This window comes from Schistocerca piceifrons, chromosome 2 (assembly GCF_021461385.2).
Source record: "Schistocerca piceifrons isolate TAMUIC-IGC-003096 chromosome 2, iqSchPice1.1, whole genome shotgun sequence".
In the NCBI taxonomy this organism is placed as follows: domain Eukaryota; kingdom Metazoa; phylum Arthropoda; class Insecta; order Orthoptera; family Acrididae; genus Schistocerca; species Schistocerca piceifrons.
The window spans coordinates 361757609-361781343 of record NC_060139.1 but is presented as its reverse complement, the minus strand read 5'-3'; the positions used below and the strand labels follow the sequence as shown (position 1 = coordinate 361781343).

Here is a 23735-nt window from a genome sequence, read left to right as displayed (position 1 = left end):
ATTGCTGCCATGGTTGCAGTATGCATTATTCCCGTGGTTATCGTTGTTGTGGTTGCTGTGGTACCCGTTGTTGTTACCACGGCCTCTGCCACTGTCGCGATTATTGCGCCAATTGTCCTCGTCCTCCACTCTTTCCAGGAAATCATTGATTGTCCTGTAATTGCTTCCTACGTATCGTTTTGTATCATCTGGAAGCTTCTTGTAGAGTTCCCAGACTATTTCGGATTCCGAGCGGCGGTCACGCAAATATTCCAACTTGCGGATCCAGCCCTCACAAAACTCCTTCATTGAACCGCGCGAATTCGCATCGAAAGGCCTCGATACGACAAATTCGCGCCAGACACTTTGCTGTTTTTGCTCTGACCAGTATTCAGCCAGAAACAAATTTTTAAATTCGTCAAAAGTCAGGTTCGTAATGTTGAGGTTTAAGCCCCAACGCTTGGCATCACCAGCCAACACATCAATAATCGCATTAATTTTTCTCTCATCAGTCCATGATCTGGGTAAAACTCTTTCACAATTTTTAATGAAATCCGTCGGGTGTATACCGCCTTTTTTCAAGGGGTCGAACCGCTCCTCTTTCGTCAACAACTCCGAACTATGTGCACAGATTGGCACATAGCTCTGTTTTTCGTCAAGTTTCCTTTCTAACTCCGACACCCTCGTAATCACTTGGCAAGTGGTTGTCGCAAGCGTTTCCACTTCCCTCTTTTTCTCTTCGCAGGTGTTAGCCTGCTTCGTCACTTTGGTATCTACTTCGGATACTAAAGCCTTTAAAGTTTCCACCTTCTGTTGATCCTCTTTTTTCACTAATTGAATTTGTTCCATCACCTTATTCTCGATGATCGGAGCAACTGCGTCTCCTACACTTTTCTCGATTCTGCTAATTTCGGAATCAAAACGAGTGTTTATGCTAGCAATTTCCGCCTGAACGCCTATCATTTCCTGTTTAAGGTTGCCGATTTCGGTATTAATCACGACAATATCGTCTTTGATTTTATCAACTTTTGTGTTAACAACTTCAACATTGTTGTTAACAACATTAAGAGCTTTGTTCTGATTGTCTAGCATTCGTTCAATTTTTTCAGACTGAGCTACTTGCTTGGCAGCCTGAGCTGCTTGCTCGGCAGCCTGAGCTTCTTGCTTGGCAGCCTGATCTTTAATTTCTGCCGATTGACTCTTGATTTCGTTAATCAAAACATTCAATAAATCAGTTAAATTCCCGGAAACCACCGGTTTTACTTCCGTAGCGGCTTCCTCTTTCATTGTCCCCCCGTATTCGTCATCAAGGGATTCAGATTTGATTTTCACTTCCGATTCCGAAACATTTTCTAACGTCTGGAATTCCATTTCTGCTCTTTGTTGCGTTTCGGCGGTCGCATCTTTCATGCTAGCCGCCTGCCCCGGAACAATGGGTACCGCTGTGCGCGTTTCCCACTGTTCGACCGATTGTTCCGTATCTAAGTCTACCAAATTTTGGTAATTGTTGCCTTCACTCATTTTAATAATTTTCAATATAAATGCAAAATCTCAACTCTAATTACGATTCCTCACACGAATATTCTCGCCGACGTATCGACCATTTCGTAACCAGTACTTTGTTACGAGATTTGCACAATGCAAAATTCGTGTCCAGAACAACCTCAAATTTGAAGATTGTCCTGTCACGGTCGCCACGTGTAACCTCCCCCCTCACTTATCGAGCTTAATGACAGTGAAAAATTAAACCGCGTGTACCTAATGGAAATTTGGGAAAAGCAATCGTCACCGAAGTTAATCTATCGGTAAAGAGGGAGGAAAGGGTCACATCTATATGAAAGGAAAAATGCAAATGAAACTGGTGGAAATTAATTTTGAAAAGGGGTAAAGTTAATAAGGAAAGTAAATGTGCGGCCGTTACGTTAACAATTAACTAGCGGTAATTAGATATTTGAGATTTGGGGGAAATCACGGTCGCCAGTCCTAAGGACAACTACTATAGTAACTGAAAAAGAAAGGTTATTACACATATAATTAACACTAGAAGCGTGGCAACTGAAGGTTGACACGTGTAGTGTGAAAACTGAAAGTTTGTCAGAAGTAATAAATTTCGCTACACTCTGACTTAATTTAGCATAAGAATTAATAAAACCGGAAAACCGAAAGTTAATTTAGTGACTGAAGTTAATAGTGAGCTTTCTTTCTGAAGCACATCGAAATCCAGTAAAATACGGTTAGTCTTGGACTACCTCAACAATCATTTCAAAAGCAACTTGACTCTATGCAATTTAGAAACAAGAGATTTAACTTTGAACTTGAATTAAATGATTCTGAACTATTAACAATAGTAAAATTTAGTACGTACCAAGCTGAGCTGCAGTCACAGGTAAGCTAAAATATGCTAACAAAACTCGCACTCTAAATTTGTGCTCGTGTGACCTAAATATTGTAGCCAGCTACTGAACTTTGAAATTAAAGCAGTGAAATCTAATTATATTATTTTAATGCTGGCGTTTGAATTTCAACGACACTCGGGTTCATTTCGGAAAAGGAAGGGACCCTGCTTGGCAATGCAATTGGGACAATGAGCAACAAAGGTTCATGCTAAGTTGCTGTAATTTTGCGAGGCAAATGGAACAATTTGAAAAGCTGAGGTCTGCCATACAGTTCTGAAACTTTACGTGCTTTTAGTCTTCCTTGTTGGTTGATTGAAGGTTTGAAGCCGTCGATCGAGGAGGTGGCGACAGTCACTCATTGTCAGCCGTCGCTGTTGCAGAAGCTGGATGTTGGCGCGCCTTCTTCTCGACACGGTCACCAGGCGAAACGGGCTCTTGATGTGCGCCAGCTAATGCTTCCCGTCCGCGACACCATGTCAGAAACTACCATCGCGAGTCGAGCGCAATTACATGCTACCAAACCCCGAAAGCGCGGCAACTCGCGGGAGCGTCACACAACACCTGGTCCACTCGCTACTCCCGCCAGACTCCCACTGTTCTGCCCGCGCTCCACGCGGCAGAGTTAACACTACCAAAGATCCTACACACTTTGATTCGTCACACGACCTATCGACGTAATCGTTCGATAGCAGTTTTCCCTAGGCAAGACCCAGCGTAAAAATACAAATAATATTTACGAAACAAACCAATTATACATTGACATGAGTGCATAAATATATATATACAAACAGTAAAACAATTACAATATATAAAGAGACAGAAATGTCATATCTTGAGGTAACAAAACAAGGAAAAAAAATAATAGTACAATAGATGGAAATAGGAGTATATGCATTTCCGGCGTTACAGTGTGAGTTAACGAGCATTTCGCTCTCATTTAAATATATGGCCGAAAGAGTCTGCCTTCAGGAATTGTGAAAAGAACCCTGTCGTCCAGGACCGTGTGCCACAAAGGGCGCAGATTCGGCACGAGATGGGGAAATTCACAGCTGTCTGTTGTGCTGAATGAGGCCTAGGCACTGTAGTGTGCGAGTGAGGCAGACGAGAACCTGTGTCATAGGGAAACCCCATAGAAGCCGTTTGCGGCTAGGGAGATGTAGCAGCTTTAAATATGGCGGACCTAAGATCGCTCACAAAGAAAAACATTTATGAAAACTTTAATTCTGTAGTAGTTCAGGGAATAGAGCCACAGTAACTTCAATCTACCATTCCTTATAAATTTTCATGGTGATCCCAATAGAACTTGAATATTGATCATATCTATAATAGTTTAGGATTTCTGTTAAAGTGAAATTAACAAGTTTTGTAACAAAGACCTGAATGCTAACATCTGAATGTTTTGGTCTATCTTAACGATCGACATTTCATGTAGAAGCGCACCATTAAAATGACAAATGTTGTAAATACCAACTCTGCAACTTTATTTGTTTAAAAGATATAGTAAATTTAAATGAACAGTATTTTCAGTTAAGCATGAGATCATCATTTCCCCCACACTAAACACATTGAACGATGACAACATGACACCTTATTGAATCATTAGGTAATAGAATGTTTGTTGTAAAGCTTAGTGCATAATAATTACTTTTGTTCTTTATATAGAACTGGTTCAACAGTAGGGGGCGTACGGCTGTATCGTCGTCTTAGCCCTTTCACATCTGGACACTTCTCTCAGAAACACCTTTGTCAACACAATTCTTGCTGTTGAAAGAAACCCTTATAAGCAATCACACAAATGGAGTTCTGTTTTACACATACGAGTAGAATGCATGGATTGTAGTAGAATGACTGATGCTCTTTTTCCTCCACCCTTATCACCTTGCCATCAATTTCCCTCTATAAATCACAGCTGTTGCATCCCGATCAATCTACAGTTATATGTCTACGATATCAGAACTTCACATTCTTGGCTGGATATATGTCTGGCGCTAATTTGACCTGAGTCGGAAATGTATGAAACTACTGTTTTTCCAATATGCATCTATAGCTGTAAAGCAGTTTGCTGAGTTTTAAAACCGACGGAATTACTATATTTAATAATCAGCCGTTTGCTAAAGGTGGTTAACCTGTATGTAAACTACGTGGGTTCTGACAGCATTTCACATTCCGACAACCATCACCACCAGAGCTCTTTCAGGGTCTCATCTAACAAAGGTGACATCTATTTTACTTACCCCTGGACCGAGTGTGTGCGTGTGCGTGTGTGTGTGTGTGTGTGTGTGTGTGTGTGTGTGTGTGTGTGTGAGTGAGTGTGTGTGTAAACGGATACCCTATAATACTGTTCGTTTTTTGCGTAAGTGTATTTAAAATCGGCATACCCGTAGTGAAACTTTTCCCACCTTAATCACCTTATCTCACACATCTCCCTATAAATGACGGCTACCGCATTCCAGCACAGCGTTACTCTACACGCCAAAACACCTTCTTTGGGAGAAAACTCCATTGTATGCTCATTCTCCATTGCTATTTACAGTAACCACAGATTTTTCCAAACATGGTGTGTGAAGTAATTTGCAAGTTTTTCTGCCATTGCAGGCTGGTTCACATTGAACAGACTTACCGTTGCTTGCAATAACGTTACCGTCTCCCAGGACAAACACGTCATGGCTCCCTGTTAGTTAGTCACACATATCCGTTTCATAATTCCTTGCATTTGACAATATTGTGACGAACAGTGCTTTGAAATGAGAAAAAAATATGTTTCTTCAGCTATAACACATCCTCACTGCTAGCATTTAATACGTGTATATTTCAACATGCCTCCACAGCGTCAGACACATAATTCATTCCATAAATAGAAATCATAGTCCGTAGTACGACAATACCATGATTATTAGCCAAGGAAGATGTAACAGTGTCAGAGGTCTTTACAATAACATTACCGCCTGTCTTGGTAGTTTTCCTCTTGCACACGGAAGTTTAGGCTTGCTATTAGATAGTCACACATGCACAACTTTATTATAAAAATTGCCGGCCAGTGTGGCCGAACGGTTCTAGGCGCTTCAGTCTGGAACCGCGCGACCGCTACGGTCGCAAGTTCGAATCCTGCCTCGGGCATGGATGTGTGTGATGTCCTTAGGTTGTTAGGTTTAAGTAGTTCTAAGTTCTATGGGACTGATGACCTCAAATGTTAAGTCCCATAGTGCTCGGAGCCATCCGAACCATTTTTTATAAAAATACCACCAAAGTCTAGCTTTAAATCTACATCCGTAAAGTGACGACAGTCGGCATGAAGCTGTTTCTGTAGTCCAGGCACCTGATCCACTAGAACAAGTAACTGAACGCCCGGCAACCTCTCTTTATATAACACAGCCACAAGCTTTTCATATTCCCTCGAAATGATTTCTAGAACTTCCTTGCTGAATAGATTTTTTTTTTTTGTATATATATTCACCTATTGCTGATGTATTGGCCACATGTAAGGGAATATAGCACATTCGTCTTGACACCACGTCACCAGAATGCGACGTCACCAGAGTTGTGACGAAGGGTAAAATATTCATTAGTAAAATATTAAGCTTAAGCAGGGGCGGTGGCAAGCGGGGTGCTATGGGGGTTATAGCCCCCCCCCCCCCTCCGCCCCCACGGAGTATCATATTACACCGGATAAAATGATGTCAGAAATCAGCGAATATCTTACTCCAACGGATTCAATGTTTCTTTTAATAATTATGTAGTAATATAGGTTACAATGTATTTCAAACAAATTTTAACAAATGAATAAGAGTGGAAAATAGCTTGCTATCTAAACCAATAAATATCATTTAACTTGAAATAGGCGTCTTATTATTTATTAAAACACATTTTTTACCCTGAACTCCAAAACAGTTACCATAAACTACTTTAAGCAACACTAAATTTTACCAATTTGTCGCCAGAGGACCCAAACTCTCCTTTTGTTAAGCGATATTCCATTCCCCCAATCCCCCCCCTCCCCCATTAGCGGCGCCCCACCGCCCCGCAATCCCCTGCCCCCCTCCCCCCTTCCCCACATGACTAACTTATAGAATCGCCCCTGAGCTTAAGATAGTAATAAAGTTGGGAAATCGTCTCTTGGCAAGAGGAAATGAAATATTTGTGTGACGAGTTAGATGCAGCTAACAAGAAGGGACATTGGAACGTCACAAGGCTAACAGCGAGCTAAGCAACTTGACCCTTGAACGGTACAGGCACCAGCGCCGACAAGTATACGACGGAAAAGTACGGCGGACGACATGCGGCAACCGCATGACTGTCGCAGTCGACACAATCATCTTGGAACACGCCAGAAGGGTGGTGAAGTGTGCAACGGCTCCTTACAAATAGGCCAACCACCGACTGGAGTGGAAGAGCAAATCGGAAGTTGTCTGGGACACTACCTCTGTGTCGCTCTGTGTCAAGGGCTGGACGTGTATTATTTGGAACAGGCAGTACTTAGAAAGATTCACTAGCCTCCACTTGTACTTTGAAGACAAGAGTAGTGCGATCTAATATGAACTGATCTGCATAATTGTAAATAGTAATCTGTGCGTAGGGAATGTGTCGGGGTGTGCTTTCAGGGAATGAATTCCTTCCTAACAATATATGATTTACATCCAGTTCCCGACCGATCCCTACCAATTCCCACCATTCAATAGTCTACTTTCAGCCAAGGTCGGGGCAACAGTACGCGGCCCACAAGCAGTTCCTCACCGAAGTCTTCGAACGAGGTAAGTTTCCGTGCAGCGGTTTGTGCGTTCCTTCTGACTCCCTCTTCCACTAGTAAAGCACATGTATGTGGTGTCATTCCTCTCCTACATCTAAGGCGTACACTGAAGTCCTACAGCTAACGACACAAATCAGATTTTGATAAAACTCTCTACAGCTTGACAACGAATTTGGCATCAAATAAAACTACTGATACACACTCCAGTGACAGGCTGGCTCTTGTATACACCTGGGTTGAATTTCCCGAAACTCTCTTACACTTAGCATTTTCTCCAGTACAGAATTTTTTTGATGCTAAGTAAAATATAATTACACAGGGGTATTCTCACATTCTCTGACATTGTAATTCTGTCAGAGACAGCAAAGGACTTGGAAGAGCAGTTGAACGGAATGGACAGTGTCTTGAAAGGAGGGTATAAGGTGAACATAAACAAAAGCAAAACGAGGATAATGGAATGTAGTCGAATTAATCGGGTGATGCTGAGGGAATTAGATTAGGAAGTGAGACACTTAAAGTAGTAAAGAAGTTTTGCTATTTGGGGAGCAAAATAAGTGATGATGGTCGAAGTAGAGAGGATATAAAATGTAGACTGGCAATGGCAAGGAAAACGTTTCTGAAGAAGAAAAATTTTATAACATCTAGTATAGATTTAAATGTCAGGAAGTCGTTTTTGAAAGTATTTCTATGGAGTGTAGCCGTGTATGGAAGTGAAACGAGGATGATAAATAGTTTAGACAAGAAGAGAATAGAAGCTTTCGAAATGTGGTGCTACAGAAGAATGCTTAAGATTAAACGGGTAGATCACATAACTAATGAGGAGGTATTGAATAGAATTGGGGAGAAGAGGAGCTTGTGGCACAACTCGACTAGAAGAAGGGATCGGTTGGTAGGACATGTTCTGAGACATCGAAGGATCACCAATTTAGTATTGGAGGGCAGCGTGGAGGGTAAAAATCGAAGAGGGAGGCCAAGAGATGAATACACTAAGCAGATTCAGAAGGAGGTAGGCTGCAGTAGGTACTGGGAGATGAAGAAGCTTGCACAGGATAGAGTAGCTGGAGCAATAAGCTGTATGATGGATGGTTCACTTACAATCAATAAAAATATATTTAGCTTGATTTTAGAGAAATATTAATAGTGCCTCAAATTTACTAGTGACGAAGTAAGTGGCACAACACTCGAATACAAAATTATCTTCCCTTTCTGCTGATACAGTCAGTTTTCTCGGAAATTTTGTGGAATTTAAGTTACAGGTTATTTTAGTTACTAAAACTTGATTGGCAAAAATATCTTAATAAAAATGTGAAATGTTTAATATACAAATAGCGTGTGGCGTGTAGGACTGTATCATAGCAGATGCTACCTTGCTATTCCGTGAAGTTGTGTTCTTGTATTAATTAAGTAGACTTCTGATTAAATTTATGTAAAATGTATTTCATAAGAGAAATGTGACATCGCTGACAAAAGTGATTATCTCAGCAAATGGGTCGCGCCACGCTCTTTAATCTTGAACCTTCATTGTTACTGTATCCTGTTGGTTATATACGGTATAATGGGTATAAGTTCAGATATTTGTATATGTGGTATCTTAATATGTACACAAATCAGTGTATTGCCTGCTTTTTCTGGGTCGAACAGTCTTCATGCAAAAACGTCACATAATTTGCTACCTGATGTTTCCTGATGGTCGAAACTGTGCCACTAAATGGACTACGCCTATCAGTATAGACTAACCCTTTTGCTTCCAAGCAACCACATATCAACACCTCACCTGCTGCCCCAGGAAAAATAAGCGTTAATGGCTTGCTCTTGCCACATGTACTTTGCGGTACTACTATACCTAAAAGCATAAGACTTGTAATAGCTGTAATTATGTCTTCAAAAGATGTAAATACTGATGTAATGATGTTCAGTACACCGCCTCCAGTCACTAGTAGAAATACATGTACTTGTACCTGTTACATCCTGTGTAATCATTAATTTTACGAAATAAATTAATTACCATTTTCTTCACATGAATGGTTATCGGTTAATTTGCATGGTATAGATATAAATATGATCTCGAAGTGCTCGGCGTTTTGCACTCTTTGTAAAGATGTGCTCACTGTTTCCCAGTACGGTTGCTTTGAAAAGAAGCCCACAGATTTCCTTCCTCATGTTCCCGGCCACAAGGACATTTATCAATTTAGACTTGAATCTGCTGGAATAACTGTTAACATCTATTAGCAACTTACCGAAAATGGATGTAGACCAATACCATATGCCTTTCTGTACAAAAGTCAAGAAAGTGGAATCTAGGAAGAGAATTGGAATCCCGTCTGCTATTAACTGAGTCAGAACTGTTAATTCTTGGGAGTAAATTTTTATCGTTAACGTGTTAACAAAAAACAACATTAAAGAAAATATACAGGGCGTCTGGGTTAGAGGTATACAAAACCATTTTATGTTTCAGTACCTATTAAGGCTTATAACTTTGTTTGCCCAGTATTGTGCAAAGGAGCTCAATTATTTTTATGTATGTTGGTATTTTTCATAGTGGGCACTATTCGTAGCTCGACAGATATCGAAACGATACTCCACTTCTCGTCATATGGTCATAAGCGTGACAGGTGTTATGGCCTACACTGCGGCGTAGGTAATTAATGCAACACATTTTTTTCTCAGAATAGGTTGGTTTTATTCAGGATTCCTTACACCACATTATCCTCACTCTTCTGGCTACGAAACCCTACTGTTCAACATAATCTCCGTTCAGTGCGACGGCCTTATGCCACGTTACTAGTTAGGCATGTATGCCCGCATGGTACCACTCTAATGGCCGACGTCGGAGCCAAAGTCTTGCTGCGTCAATACCTTCCTCATCATCCACATACTGTTTCCCTCAGAGTGCATTCTTCATTGGGCCAGTCAGATGGAAGTCGGAAGGTTTGAGGTCTGGACTGTAGCATGGATGAGGAAGAACAGCCCAATGAGTTTTTCTGAGCTTTTCTCGGGTGCGCAGACTTGGGTGAGGTCTTGCGTTGTCATGAAGAAGTAGAAGCTCGTTTGCATTTTTGTGGCGACGAACAGCTTGAAGTAGTTTCTTGAAGTTCCTGAGAGTAGTACAATACACAAAAGAGTACCACAACACAGCGAGAACATCAAACAGAATTACCCCTCAGAGTTGCAGAATACTGTCGCCATGACTTTGCCGACTGAGGGTGCGACTTTGAACTTTTGCTTCAGAGGAGCGGTGTTGTGGCGCCACCCCATGGATTGCCGTTTCGTCACCGTTTGGAAGTGGTGAATCCATGTTCCATTGCCTGTGACGATAATCGACAAAAAGTTGTCACACGGATGGCCCTTCGTTGCTCTTATCGTCTTCTGTTAGATGGTGAGGAACACAGCGGGCACACACCTTTGAGTAACCCAACTGGTGGACGAGTGTCTCAGCGCTATCAGCAGAGACGTGGAGTTGTGCAGCGAGGTGTTCGATTGTGATCTGTGGATCACCACGAATGAGAGTGTCCACATGTTCCAACACTGCCGAAGTCGCAGATGTGTGGCACCGGCCGGCACACAGGAGTTCAGGCAGGTTTGCACTACCTTGCTGCAAAGATGACAGACGTTTCGCCTAGCGACTCACCGTGCTTTTCTTCACTGCTAGGTCTCCGTAGACATTCTGCAAGCGCCTATGAATATCTACGATGCTTTGTCTTGCTGCCACAAAAAACTCAGTGACAGCTCTCTGCTTGGAAAACACCTCCGTTACAGAAGCCATTTTGAAGGCTACGTCTAGCGCCACCACCTGTCGGAACATCATGAAACTATCTATTACGTCACACAACAAATTTCACATTTCTTAAACCGAAATAGACCGAGAAAAAACGTATTGCATTACTTATTGAACGACCCTCGTATCAAGAGGTCAATGATAGTATTCCCAGACTCTTGAACAGTGGTTCGGAACTTACACCACATATTGCTGGGACTGACTCAAAAATAAGCTTTGCGAATGGGAAGAGCTACCCAACAAAGCCGTGTGTCATACGTGAACGATTAACACTCCGATCACAGCACAAGACATTAAACTTATCCTCTGGTCCAAATGCAACACGGCTCCTGGTCACGACTGTGTCACCTACCGCCACCTTAAAGAAAGCCCCTTCTCCTTCCTGACTGTCCTTGGCCATCTCTACAACGTCATCCTCTCTATCGGCTTCTACCCCAACCTGTGGAAGACTTCCCATGTTCTCTTATTCCTCAAACCCAACAAACCTCCATCTGTCACCTCTTCCTATCGTCCCGTCAGCCTCACCTCCGTCTTCAGTAAGGTCCCATCCTCTCCCATCATATCCATCAGCACCTTAACACCACCTCCTCCCCGTTACCCAGTGGGGCTTCCAACCCTCCTTCTCTGCTGATGACCAACCCCTTAACCTCATTCACCTTCTCTCCCTCCAGCTTAATTCCTGTCGCTCCGCCATTTTTGTTTCCCTCGATCTCTAAAATGCCTATGACAGTGTTTGGCATCCCAGTCTCCTCTTTAAACTCCAAACCGACGCCCTGCCTGTCAACTTTGTCCATCTGGTCGCTTCCTTCCTTCAGCGCCGTCCCTCCTCTGTCACCCTCCACAACACTGACTCCCATACCTTTTATCCCACTGCCGGCATCCCCCAGGGCTCCATGCTCTCCCCTCTCCTTTATCTCTTGTACATGGCTGATATGTCCAAGCCACGTCCACTTGTCCCCCTTCTCCAATACGCTGATGACACTGCCTTCCTGGCTCTCTACCCTACCCTTCAACAGTCCCAACGTACCCTCCAAACCCTCCTTGACTAGTTCACCACTTGGTGTAACCAGTGGTTCCTTTGTCTCAACCCCTTCAAAACCCAGGCAATCATCATAGGCCACACCACCTGTTCCTTCTGTCTCCATGATTTCTACCTCACCCTTTATGGTCATCCCATACAGCTCACCCCCACCCTGAGATACCTTGGCCTCACCCTTGACCAACACCTCATGTGAACCCCTCACCTCCTGACCATCCAGCGGAGAGCCCATTCCTGCCTCCGCCTCCTGAAACTCCTTTCTGGCCAGATGTGCAGATTGCATCCTTCCACCATCCTCCACACCTACAAATCCCTTATCCATCCTATCCTCTGTTATGCCAGCATTGCCTGGCTCTCCACCCCCAGCCGCTTTTACAAGGCCCTCCAAATCCTCGAACACCACATGCTCTGCCTTGCCTTCTGTATCTGCCTTCCTTCCCCCACACGGCTCCTGTATGACCTCATCCCCTTCCTCCACCTCCTCCTTTTCCTCCAACATCTCCACATCGTTTACACTGTCCACAAGCTTGATCCCCCCACCCCCTGGTTTCCTCCTTTCTCTCCACCCCCCCACCCATTGCCGCACCTCTATCACTGTATCCCTCCCTCTCTACACCTCCACACCCTCCTTCATCAGGGCGATTTCCAGCACCTCCCCAATGCTGAACTTTGCCATGACATATACCCTTCCTTCCAACTGTAACCCTGCCTTGCTCCCTCCCCTCCCCAATTCCCTGCTTTTCCTCTCCCCTCCTTCTCCCAGAGTGGATTTTCCTGCTTCCCCCCCCCCCCCCGAGTCCCTGCACCACCTTCTCACCTGTGTGTCTCCCACGTCCATCCCTCCCCAGTCCTCATCGACGCACCCCCACCCGTCTTCCCCCTCTCTCCCCCTCTCCCACCCTTCTCCCTCATCTCAATGCCCCTGGCAGAACCTGTGGTTTGCTCATCGTCATCAGTTCAAAATGGCTCTGAGCACTATGGGACTTAACTTCTGAGGTCATCAGTCCCCTAGAACTTAGAACTACTTTAACCTAACTAACCTAAGGACATCACACACATCCATGCCCAAGGCAGGATTCGAATCTGCGACTGTAGCGGTCGCGCGGTTCCAGACTGTAGCGCCTAGAAGCGCTCGGCCACTCTGGCCGGCTCGTCATCAGTGTGCTACATCAGTGTTGTGTTTGGTGCTGTTCTCCTGTCCGTCGTAGCTCTGATTTTAATTGAGTTCTGGACTTGAACATAGTGTTACTGTCACTGATCGTTATGTGCTATGCTGTCCCTCAACATTTTTATGCTGCAGCCATACTGTGCCTTGTGTTCTTTTAATTGTCCCAGTGTGTGTTTTTTGTGCTCAATACTTTTTAAGGTTTTTGTCTCCGTTTTACAGTGCCCCCCCCCCCCTTTTCTCTGTTCTCGTCCATTATGTTCCCCCTTTCTTTATTTTATTTTTCTATCCACCATATTTTCTCCTTTGTCATTTTAAATGTCTTCTGTTGTATCCTTATTGTCTTTTGGCTGAAGAGCACCGCATATGCTGCTGCCAGCCCGCCCCAGATGGGGAACTGAAATTCAATAAAGAAAAAAAAAGTGAGCGAATATAAGGAAAGTGGACTGGGTTTCTTGGTGGACTAGCACTCACAGTAGATACTGTTCTAATAATGAACATAGTAGCGTTCAGTTTTTGGACAAGAACTTGAACGTGGGCTTTCCATGTGAGCTTACCAGCTGCCTGCACACCCAGAAATTTGTGTTGTTCAGACTCACAACCATATGCCCATTCTGTGTAATCGATATGCCAGTTTTAGCTGAATTATCTGTTATGACCTCGTCGAAGAAACTCATGTCAATGATAATCTTTCTTTCTTATGAGGCGGTCGATCATAAATGCTTTCTAAGATGTATCAACTGATGGTGCAATGCCTGTGGAAGGCAAATGGCGTGGTTTGTGACTCTGCATATAGTTAAGCTGGATCAGCTCTTAGATGTTGTGTTAATTCATACTAGTAATAGCGCCTTGTAACAAATTCTCTTCAGTGTTCCCTGACTTTGATCACACACGACTGGGTTTTGTGTTCCGTGTTCTACACTGATAACGAAGTGCAAGAAGTACTGTATGCCACTACCTTGTGCATTGTTGCTCTGGTACATTTAAAATATTAATCGATTTCATATTTTTGCTCTAAGTAACACTCGTCCAGTAATTGAACTCCTTTAATGTCCTTTGCTGAAACTGATGAAAAACAAGAGTAAGTGCACTTTAAATCGTACTGAACACTAATGTTCTTCACTTCATTAGCAAATGGTAATCATAGTCAATGAATCATTAGTACGCAATGCACAAATACAAAGAAGCTAGAGTATATTCTGGAAGATAAGTATTAACATTTTTTTACGTGGAACATATAATGGATACTGGCTAGTAGAAAGTGTACCCTGAGGCATTTTGAACCATGTGACGTCAGATATCAAACTATTTTGTCATACAATGTGAAAGTAATTTGGGTGCCCCGCTTGCCCCCTCCCCACGTAGCACAGATCTGCGTACTCTCTTGAGCGAATCCTATTCTGTCTGACACTACACATTTTTTTTGTTTATTTCACATCGACATGACCTAAATGCCACAATTTGTGTGGGATTATTTTCGTATGAACGCCCATTGGATTTTAATATAATTTGCATAGTTAGAAAAACATTTGTCCAGTCAGTGAGGTGAAACCAACAAAGTAAGTACACCAAGCAGACGTAACATATTTATTTCCAATAAATTGGTAATTTGTTCCACAATAAAAAAAAATAGAAGACACCTCTTCTAGAGCAAGAACTATCAGGGAAAGATGGAAAACTGTTCTCCCGATATATTTGGTTGGAAACTGGACAAGTACTGTGTGTTTTATTCTGTTTACATGAATGTTGAGTGGTGTCTATAAGCACTATTTCATCAAAAATTGCCCGCATCTCGCGGTCGTGTGGTAGCGTTCTCGCTTCCCACGCCCGGGTTCCCGAGTTCGATTCCCGGCGGGGTCAGGGATTTTCTCTGCCTCGTGATGGCTGGGTGTTGTGTGCTGTCCTTAGGTTAGTTAGGTTTAAGTAGTTCTAAGTTCTAGGGGACTGATGACCATTGATGTTAAGTCCCATAGTGCTCAGAGCCATTTTTTCATCAAAAATATTCGGACAGCTATTAGTGGACATTAATATGTGGTGATCCACCCTTTGCCTTTATGGGGGCTTGAAATCATCTGGAGAGACTTTCTGTGCGGTGTTTAAGTGTCTTTGGGGGAACGGCAGTCCATTTTTCCACAAGAGGCGAACCGGAGAAAGTAGAGAAATTGGATACTGGGTTCTGTAGCGAAGTCACTTTCTGACTCATCCCAGAGGTGTTACACTGCGTTCAGATCTCGACTCTGGGGAGGTCAATCCGTTTGAGGAATGTTATTGTCTGCGAACCATTGCCCACCAGATTCCGCTTTATGACAGTGTGCGTTATGATGCTGATATAAAAAATCGTCTCTGAACTGTTCCTGTACTGCAGGCAGTGCGCAACGCTGTGACATTTGTTCACATCCTGTATTGAGCGTTTACATAAGCTGAACAAGAGGACAACATCCTAATCACAAAAAATATCTCCATACCGTAATCCTGCTTCCTCCGTATTTCACTGTAGGCACCATACATGACGGTAGGTAATGTTCTGCAGGCATTCGCCAGGTCCAAATCCTTCCATCGGAGTTGCATAGGGTATAGAGAGATTCATCACTCCAAATGACTCGTTTGCAGTCATCAGTCATGTGGCATCGCTCTTTGCACCACCTCAAGCGCCGCTTAGCAGTGAGGGCTCGGGCGTTGTAACCTGGCCACGGGTGCTTATCGGACAAGTCCCATGCCCAGTCTCTGTGCTGAAGCCGGGGAACCGCCACTTACCATCCGACGGCAGCTCTTACTGGTGCGCCAAGCTTGTAAGTTTCTTGCAGCTCCAACCTCGCCTGCTCACCATATTGTTGCTCATCCACCTCTGGACCGTCTTTTTTCCCACCGTCCCCCGGCTACGTTGCCGTTTGGGATCCGTGTGCAACGTGTGCTAGAGTCACTCGGTGTGGAGTCTGTACGACCCGAAATCCAGGGTTTCAACCGCCTGCCACCCTGGCTACTAGAGAGATAGCACTCCCGCTTCGTTTTTAATCGGGTCTTTTCTCCCGTTTTATCTGAGCACCACGACCATGTAGCTGTTTTTACGGATGGGTCTAAGTAGGGTGACTCTGTTGGTTGCTCTGCCGTATTTTCGGATCGTACCCCTCAAGGTCAGACTGCCTCCCGAATTTACCATCTTTGACGCAGAATTATATGCCATTTTGCGGGCACTGGAGCAGATGAGACTTTCTCCCAGTGTTAGATTTCTCGTCTGTTCAGATACTTTGAGCGCCCTTTACTCTCTCCAGCGTTTGTACCCAGCAGATAAAGGAACCCAGACTCTCCACGACGCCCTCCTCCAACTACAGCGACTGGGGAAGCAGGTGTCTTTCTGCCCTCACCTCGCTGTTGAGGTATAAAGTCCTGTGTCGTTGGGAACCGACAACAAGCTCCGTGTGATCAGGCCCACAACTCGGCTGTGGCGTACTTCCTTCCAGCCACGCCGACGGGACGAGGTCATCCTTACTCGTCTTCGCATCGGCCACAGCCCTACGACGCATGGATTTTTACTCCGGCGCGAGGACCCTCCGATGTGTGGTGCATGTGGCGTGCGGATCACGGTGCACCACATTTTATTGGACTGACCAGCGGACTGCAGCGGATTTGCCGGCGGATCTGCAGTCTAATTTATGCAATACTCAAACGAATGTGGTTCGGGTTTTAAAGTTCTGTGAGTTGTCCCACATTTTAACAAGATTTTGGGGAGACATTTTTAATGTGTTAACGGGGTGGCTGGCTCACCCAAATTTTTTCATTAGTGGTCAGCCAGTCTCATTTCCCTGTGCTGTTCTTTTAGCTCTTTTGTGTTTTGTTTTCCCTGTGGTTTAACTTCTTGATTAGCTATCTTGCTTCCACATTGGTTTTAATGCATGGGAGAGTGCCTGTGCGATAGTCATTGTGTGGTCGTTTCGTGTGCATGCGTGTACGACAGATTTCGTTCTTATCCACATTCGTTTGTTTTCATCGATATCAGGGCGCTGATAACCTCGCCGTTGGGCGCCCGTAAGTTCCCAAACCATACACACACACTTCTAACTACGTACACACAGTCATTGTGCTAGCTCGACTGTTGGTAGAACTTTGAAACTCACGAGTGATTTCTTATGCCAATTTCATCCGCTTTTCTCACAGCCACTCTCCGCAGTTCTCGACAGTCCCTGTCTATCAGAACATGTACTCTGTCTGGTTCTGGTTTAGCTGTGGTTGTTCTTTTTCGTTTTCAGTTCACAATCAGATCGCCAACACTAGGCTTGTGCAGCTTTAGAAATTGGAATGTTACTCAGCTGACAATCAATACTGGGCTACGTTCGAAGACGGTGAGCTGTCCTGACCAACTCATTCTGCTGTTTTTGCTTCTCTATTGACAACACAATACTTTCCGCCCCCTTTCATAATACCGGGTTCACCTCTATTGACATCTGGTGGTCAATGACGCATTACGTAGGAGTGTCCGAATACTTTCGATCAAATGGCGTAATACACATTTTTAGAGAAAAGACCTATCCACCAGTAATGCGAAAAAAACCAAAAGAATTGCTCCCACACAAGTAACGTATTTAGCTCCAGCAAATCCGTAATTTATTACACGTGAAACAGTCATAAATGCAAACAACGATCAAAAAACACAAGACAGACGTGTTTAGAAAGAATGGGGTGTAAGTATTGATTCGACATTTTTAGATTTCCTGAAGGCTTTCGGCACCGTTCCTCACAAGCGTCTTCTAACCAAATTGCGTGCCTACGGAGTATCACCTCAGTCGTGAGACTGGATTCGTGATTTCCTGTCAGAAAGGTCACAGTTCGTAGTAATAGACGGAAAGTCATCGAATAAAACAGAATTAATATCCGGCGTTCCCCAAGGAAGTGTTGTTGTTGTTGTTGTTGTTGTGGTCTTCAGTCCTGAGACTGGTTTGATGCAGCTCTCCATGCTACTCTATCCTGTGCAAGCTTCTTCATCTCCCAGTACCTACTGCAACCTACATCCTTCTGAATCTGCTTAGTGTATTGATCTCTTGGTCTCCCTCTACGATTTTTACCCTCCACGCTGCCCTCCAATGCTAAATTTGTGATCCCTTGATGCCTCAAAACATGTCCTACCAACCGATCCCTTCTTCTAGTCAAGTTGTGCCACAAACTTCTCTTCTCCCCAATCCTATTCAATACCTCCTCATTAGTTACGTGATCTACCCACCTTATCTTCAGCATTCTTCTGTAGCACCACATTTCGAAAGATTCTATTCTCTTCTTGTCCAAACTGGTTATCGTCCATGTTTCACTTCCATACATGGCTACACTCCATACAAATACTTTCAGAAACGACTACCTGACACTTAAATCTATACTCGATGTTAACAAATTTCTCTTCTTCAGAAACGATTTCCTTGCCATTGCCAGTCTACATTTTATATCCTCTCTACTTCGACCATCATCAGTTATTTTACTCCCTAAATAGCAAAACTCCTTTACTACTTTAAGTGTCTCATTTCCTAACCTAATTCCCTCAGCATCACCCGATTTCATTTGACTACATTCCATTATCCTCGTTTTGCTTTTGTTGATGTTCATCTTATATCCTCCTTTCAAGACACTGTCCATTCCGTTCAACTGCTCTTCCAAGTCCTTTGCTGTCTCTGACAGAATTACAATGTCATCGGCGAATCTCAAAGTTTTTATTTCTTCTCCATGGATTTTAATACCTACTCCGAATTTTTCTTTTGTTTCTTTTACTGCTTGCTCAATATACAGATTGAATAACATCGGGGAGAGGCTACAACCCTGTCTCACTCCTTTCCCAACCATTGCTTCCCTTTCATGCCCCTCGACTCTTATAACTGCCATCTGGTTTATGCACAAATTGTAAATAGCCTTTCGCTCCCTGTATTTTACCCCTGCCACCTTCAGAATTTGAAAGAGAGTATTCCAGTTAACGTTGTCAAAAGCTTTCTCTAAGTCTACAAATGCTAGGAACGTAGGTTTGCCTTTTCTTAATCTTTCTTCTAAGATAAGTCGTAAGGTTAGTATTGCCCCACGTGTTCCAACATTTCTACGGAATCCAAACTGATCCTCCCCGAGGTCCGCTTCTACCAGTTTTTCCATTCGTCTGTAAAGAATTCGCGTTAGTATTTTGCAGCTGTGACTTATTAAAGTAGGTCCTCTATTGTTCCTGATCTATATTAAGGACATAGAAGACAATCTGAGTAGCCGTCTTAGATTGTTTGCAGATGATGCTGTCATTACCGTCTTGTAAAGTCATCACATAATCAAAACGACTTGCAAAATGATTTAGATAAGATATCTGTATGGTGGGAAAAGTGGCAATTGACCCCGAATACAGAAAAGTGTGAAGTTATTCAAATGAGTTCTTAAAGAAATCAGCCAAAATTCGATTACGCGATAAGTCTCACAAATCTGAAGGCTGTAAATTCAGCTAAATACTTAGGAATTACAATTAAATTGGAACGTTCACACAGATAATGTTGTGGGTAGAGCAAACCAAAGACTACGATTTATTGGTAGAACACTTAGACGATGCAACAGGTCTACTAAAGAGACTGCTTACACCTCGATTGTCTGCCCTATTCTCGAGTATTGTTGTGCGGTGTGCGATCCGCATCAGGTGGAACTGACGGATGGCATCGAAAAAGTACAAAGAAGGGCAGCTCGTTTTGTATTATGGCGAAATAGGCGAGACAGCGCCACAGACATGATACGTGAATTGGAGTGGCAATCATTAAAACAAAGGCGTTTTTCGTTGCGACGGGATCTTCTCATGAAATTTCAATCACCCGTTTTCTCCTCCGATTGCTAAAACATTCTATTGGCGCCCACCTACATAGGGAGAAATGATCATCACGATAAAATAAGAGAAATCAGAGCTCGCACAAAAAAATTTAAGTGCTCGTTTTTCCCGCGTGCCGTTCGAGAGTGGAACGGTAGAGAGACAGATTGAAGGTGGTTCACTGAATCTTCTGCCAGGCACTTTACTGTGAATAGCAGAGTAATCACGTAGATGTAAGTGATGCAGACACGATTGTGAGAGAATTAGCTTCAAAGTTTTTTTCAAATTTAAAATTCCATGTTCTTTTGTTGTACTGTATACAGTTACGATCATATGCAGTGGTTACAGATGAAGCTGTCCATACAACAACATTGAATTAAACTCAAGATGTTGTGTTCAGTAATGTTTTTGCCAATAATGTGGTTAACACTGACACCGCTCTGCCTCCAAGGATGTCACTTACATCGCTTGGTCTCTCATTTATAGTAGGTTTGGAGTGACCCACAGCAATGTAATACAATATTTTGTCCCATTTTCACGTATTACATACACATATACGTAACTTTTATTGATTATACATTTAATGGAGTGATTAAGGCAAAGAGTAAACAATGTTACATATAGAAACATAGATTTCTAAGGAAGTTCGTAGCACATGTATATGTACAAATACTCCCATTTGTTTTTAGTACGGGAAACGGATCTTCCGAGTTCCAGATAGCATCATCAGAAGCCACAACATCATTATCAGACTTTTGCTTCGTTCACTACTTACTGGTGACCTACTGTATGGTTTGGAAGCAGATGTTTTTGACTTGTATGTGTTCCTGAATCTCTCTGCATCCGGAGAGAAAACTAGTTCTTCGAATAGTCTATGGGAAGCAGCTCAAATCACCTGATACATCTATAGCCCTTTCCTACCAAATAGTTTAGTTCTCCCACAGCAATATGGTGCACATACCTCCAAATATTCGGTTTTGTCACTTATACCCCTCTGCTGCTAACCACATCATATCTGATTGGAAGTTGGACGAGTAAAGCACGCTTCATTCTGTTTACACGAATGTTGAGTAGCGTCGAGTGATGGTCTAAACATTTACAAAATCGATGGAAGGTTTTCTTACCTCAGCTGTTTCGGAGGGAGAAGGTCTGTATGCAGCGACAGGAGCCCGCAGACTGGCGCGCAGATCGCACGTAATGTTTCACTTCCCGCCAATTCAGTCTCAAGGACGAGAGCCTGATGCGTTTTTCCCTGCGAGGAAAGCAATGAAGATGCACACACTGCGCAGTGATGTTACGTATAACTGGATGTAAATAAAGTAGCTCTGTTATCTGACTGTTGTGTCCCAAGTTCTTGTAAGCTTATGTGACACACAATGTGAGGCGTTGTGATCTTCCGCGTAAGAGGTCATAGCTGCCTCATCTCATGAAAGTTATCAGCCAGTGAGAACAGAAAACGATGCTACGTTGGGTACGAATCATGATTCTCCTCCGTACCCTGCTGTATCCTAGTATCAGTGCTTTTAATTGTCTGATATTTAGTGATAGTCGCGACAGTAATTCTGTTAATGAAACACAATTATTCCATGAGGTTTCGCGATTGTGGTCGGATGATGTCGATTTATTCCCTCGATATTTCGACTGACAACCAAGCAAATGCCTTCAGATGCGTTATTGCAACAGGCTAACAGCCGAAATATCGTGGTAAGAAGTCAACGTCATTCGGCTGCAATTCCGAAACCTCGTGAAAATACTCATTACATAGGGGAAACCTCAAGACACGAAGACGTAATTATATTGCTGTTGTTACCAACTCTACTATCATTACCATTTCACTGAGTTGTCTTCCGATGTTTGTTTTAATTTGTTCGGTTCTTAATGTCGAAACAGCAACGCTACTTAACACTGTCGTCTCCCCTTGTGCTATGTGCGAGCTGAGGGCTTTTCTTGAACATGTAGCTCGTCGTTCAAACCTTTGGTCTATTGTTTGATTTCGCGATTCAGTGTCCACCTCTTTGTTACGTATCTTGTCAAATATAGCACTTTAATCTCGTCTGCATTGGTTATATCTAACGGACAAAACTGTGTTGCGTTCACAGAAGAAGAGGAAGACAATATTTCTTATTGCCTGGTGATCATCGCTTCAGCACATGTGTGTGTAATTATACAAAGGAGCTTGGAAATCCATACAATTTGTGCATTATACCACTTTCCTATCTGACTGGAAGACATCACCAAATAAGGCAGAGTGGGACAGGAAAAAAATATATATATGTATATACTGCTGGGGTACAGCTCTTATTATGGGTGAATCTCTTATCACGGGTAAAACTACTTACTCCATACGATCCTCCATTTGTAAGAGACTACAGCCCCACAGGGAGAAGCACCTCACTAATTAACGATATAAAGTAGATAATGATTAAGTTCGCCAGTTGCTACCATCATACATTTCATCGAATTTACAGCTTATGATTTCCCCAAACAGAACACTCTCATTGAGTAAAGCAAACAATTACCCCAACCATGTGTACATATGGAAGACTTTTAATCAACATATTGTCATTTAGTGCACTCGACATACGTACTCAAATATCTATGACAGATGCAAGAATCATTTTGACCTAAAATTTTTGTACGTCAAGCAGATAGCAGGCTATTCGTTCCTCTGTAGAGACAATACATATCGCTTTCCTCTAAACCTACATTTGCCAGGAAGATCAACACCTGGAAGAGTGTCACCCACATGAGATCTGCCTAGAGCAAGCTAGGTGCTGTACGAACGTTAGGCAGTGCTTGACAACAAGACGGCTTCCAGCAGATAGCGAGAAATTTGCCAAAAACAGTTCATTGCATCAGTGTTACATTCTTGCTCAAACTCTACGGTTTGCCAAGAGGGCTGCTTTCTCTACTGTACATCAGTAAATGTCAATGGACAATTAGAGACGGGTGTGTGATACTCCAAGAACAACTGAGTGGCAAAGAGTATACCATTTTCTGTGATTAGAGAACAGTGAAATGTCCTAGATAAAACGTAAACTTCACTATTACACTGCTGGCCATTAAAATTGCGGCCCCATGAAGACAGCACGCAACGAAGGTCAAACTGACATGAAGTGTACTCCAGACTTGGATATGTAAATTACTAGCATTTCAGCACTTCTGACCAAAGTAGAAGTAACCTCCTCTACATTTTCAATATCAGAAAATATTACAGCGTGGGTATATAATGCACAAATCGTATTTGAATGTTGGCTGTGTGTGAGAGGACCGCGTTACGCATCCTGTAAGAAGAAGAAACGTCTAGCAGCAAGTGTCGGAATTCAACAGTGGCCGAATCTGTGCCTGTGGAGACTGCAGGTTATCTTTCCAGGTTTGTATTGGTCGGGATTCCATGACTCTCATGCAATTGTGGAATCGATGGTTTCAGAATAGCCATACTCAACGCAATGCGGAATCTCAATGTCGCTGTACACCTCATGCCTGAGAGGACAGATGTATTGTTCTCTTGATTATGCATGGTCGTACAAGCGGGTATCGTCCTCGAATAAGGAAACAAGCTTGTGTGCAACAAGAGAAGTATCCATGAGGAAAGTGCGACGATGACCAGAGCAGCATGGACTGTCAACATAGCGACCATTGTTGCAGCTTTCCTGGGTGCGATAACAGAGAGAAGGGCGCTGAAAGTGGTATGTCCGGCAACAACACTGAAGTGGCCCAAGCCGCGTTCGAAATAGAGAAGCTAAAGTCCAGGTCGACAATGAAAAGCAAGTCTATTTAAATGAACATGAAACTTCAATTCTTCATCTTCAGAGCGAAATTACACAACACAAGAAAT

General features: G+C 43.2%; 1 protein-coding gene across 1 annotated transcript in view; it reads right to left on the bottom strand.

The window, feature by feature from the left end:
* LOC124775389 overlaps positions 1–21066 on the bottom strand; it is an 89894-nt gene extending 68828 nt beyond the window's left edge. Inside the window, exon 1 of the mRNA XM_047250224.1 lies at positions 21022–21066. The gene's annotated coding sequence lies outside the window, so the exon portion shown is untranslated. The remainder of the gene's footprint in view (positions 1–21021) is intronic.
* Between the last annotated feature and the right edge of the window lie 2669 nt (positions 21067–23735).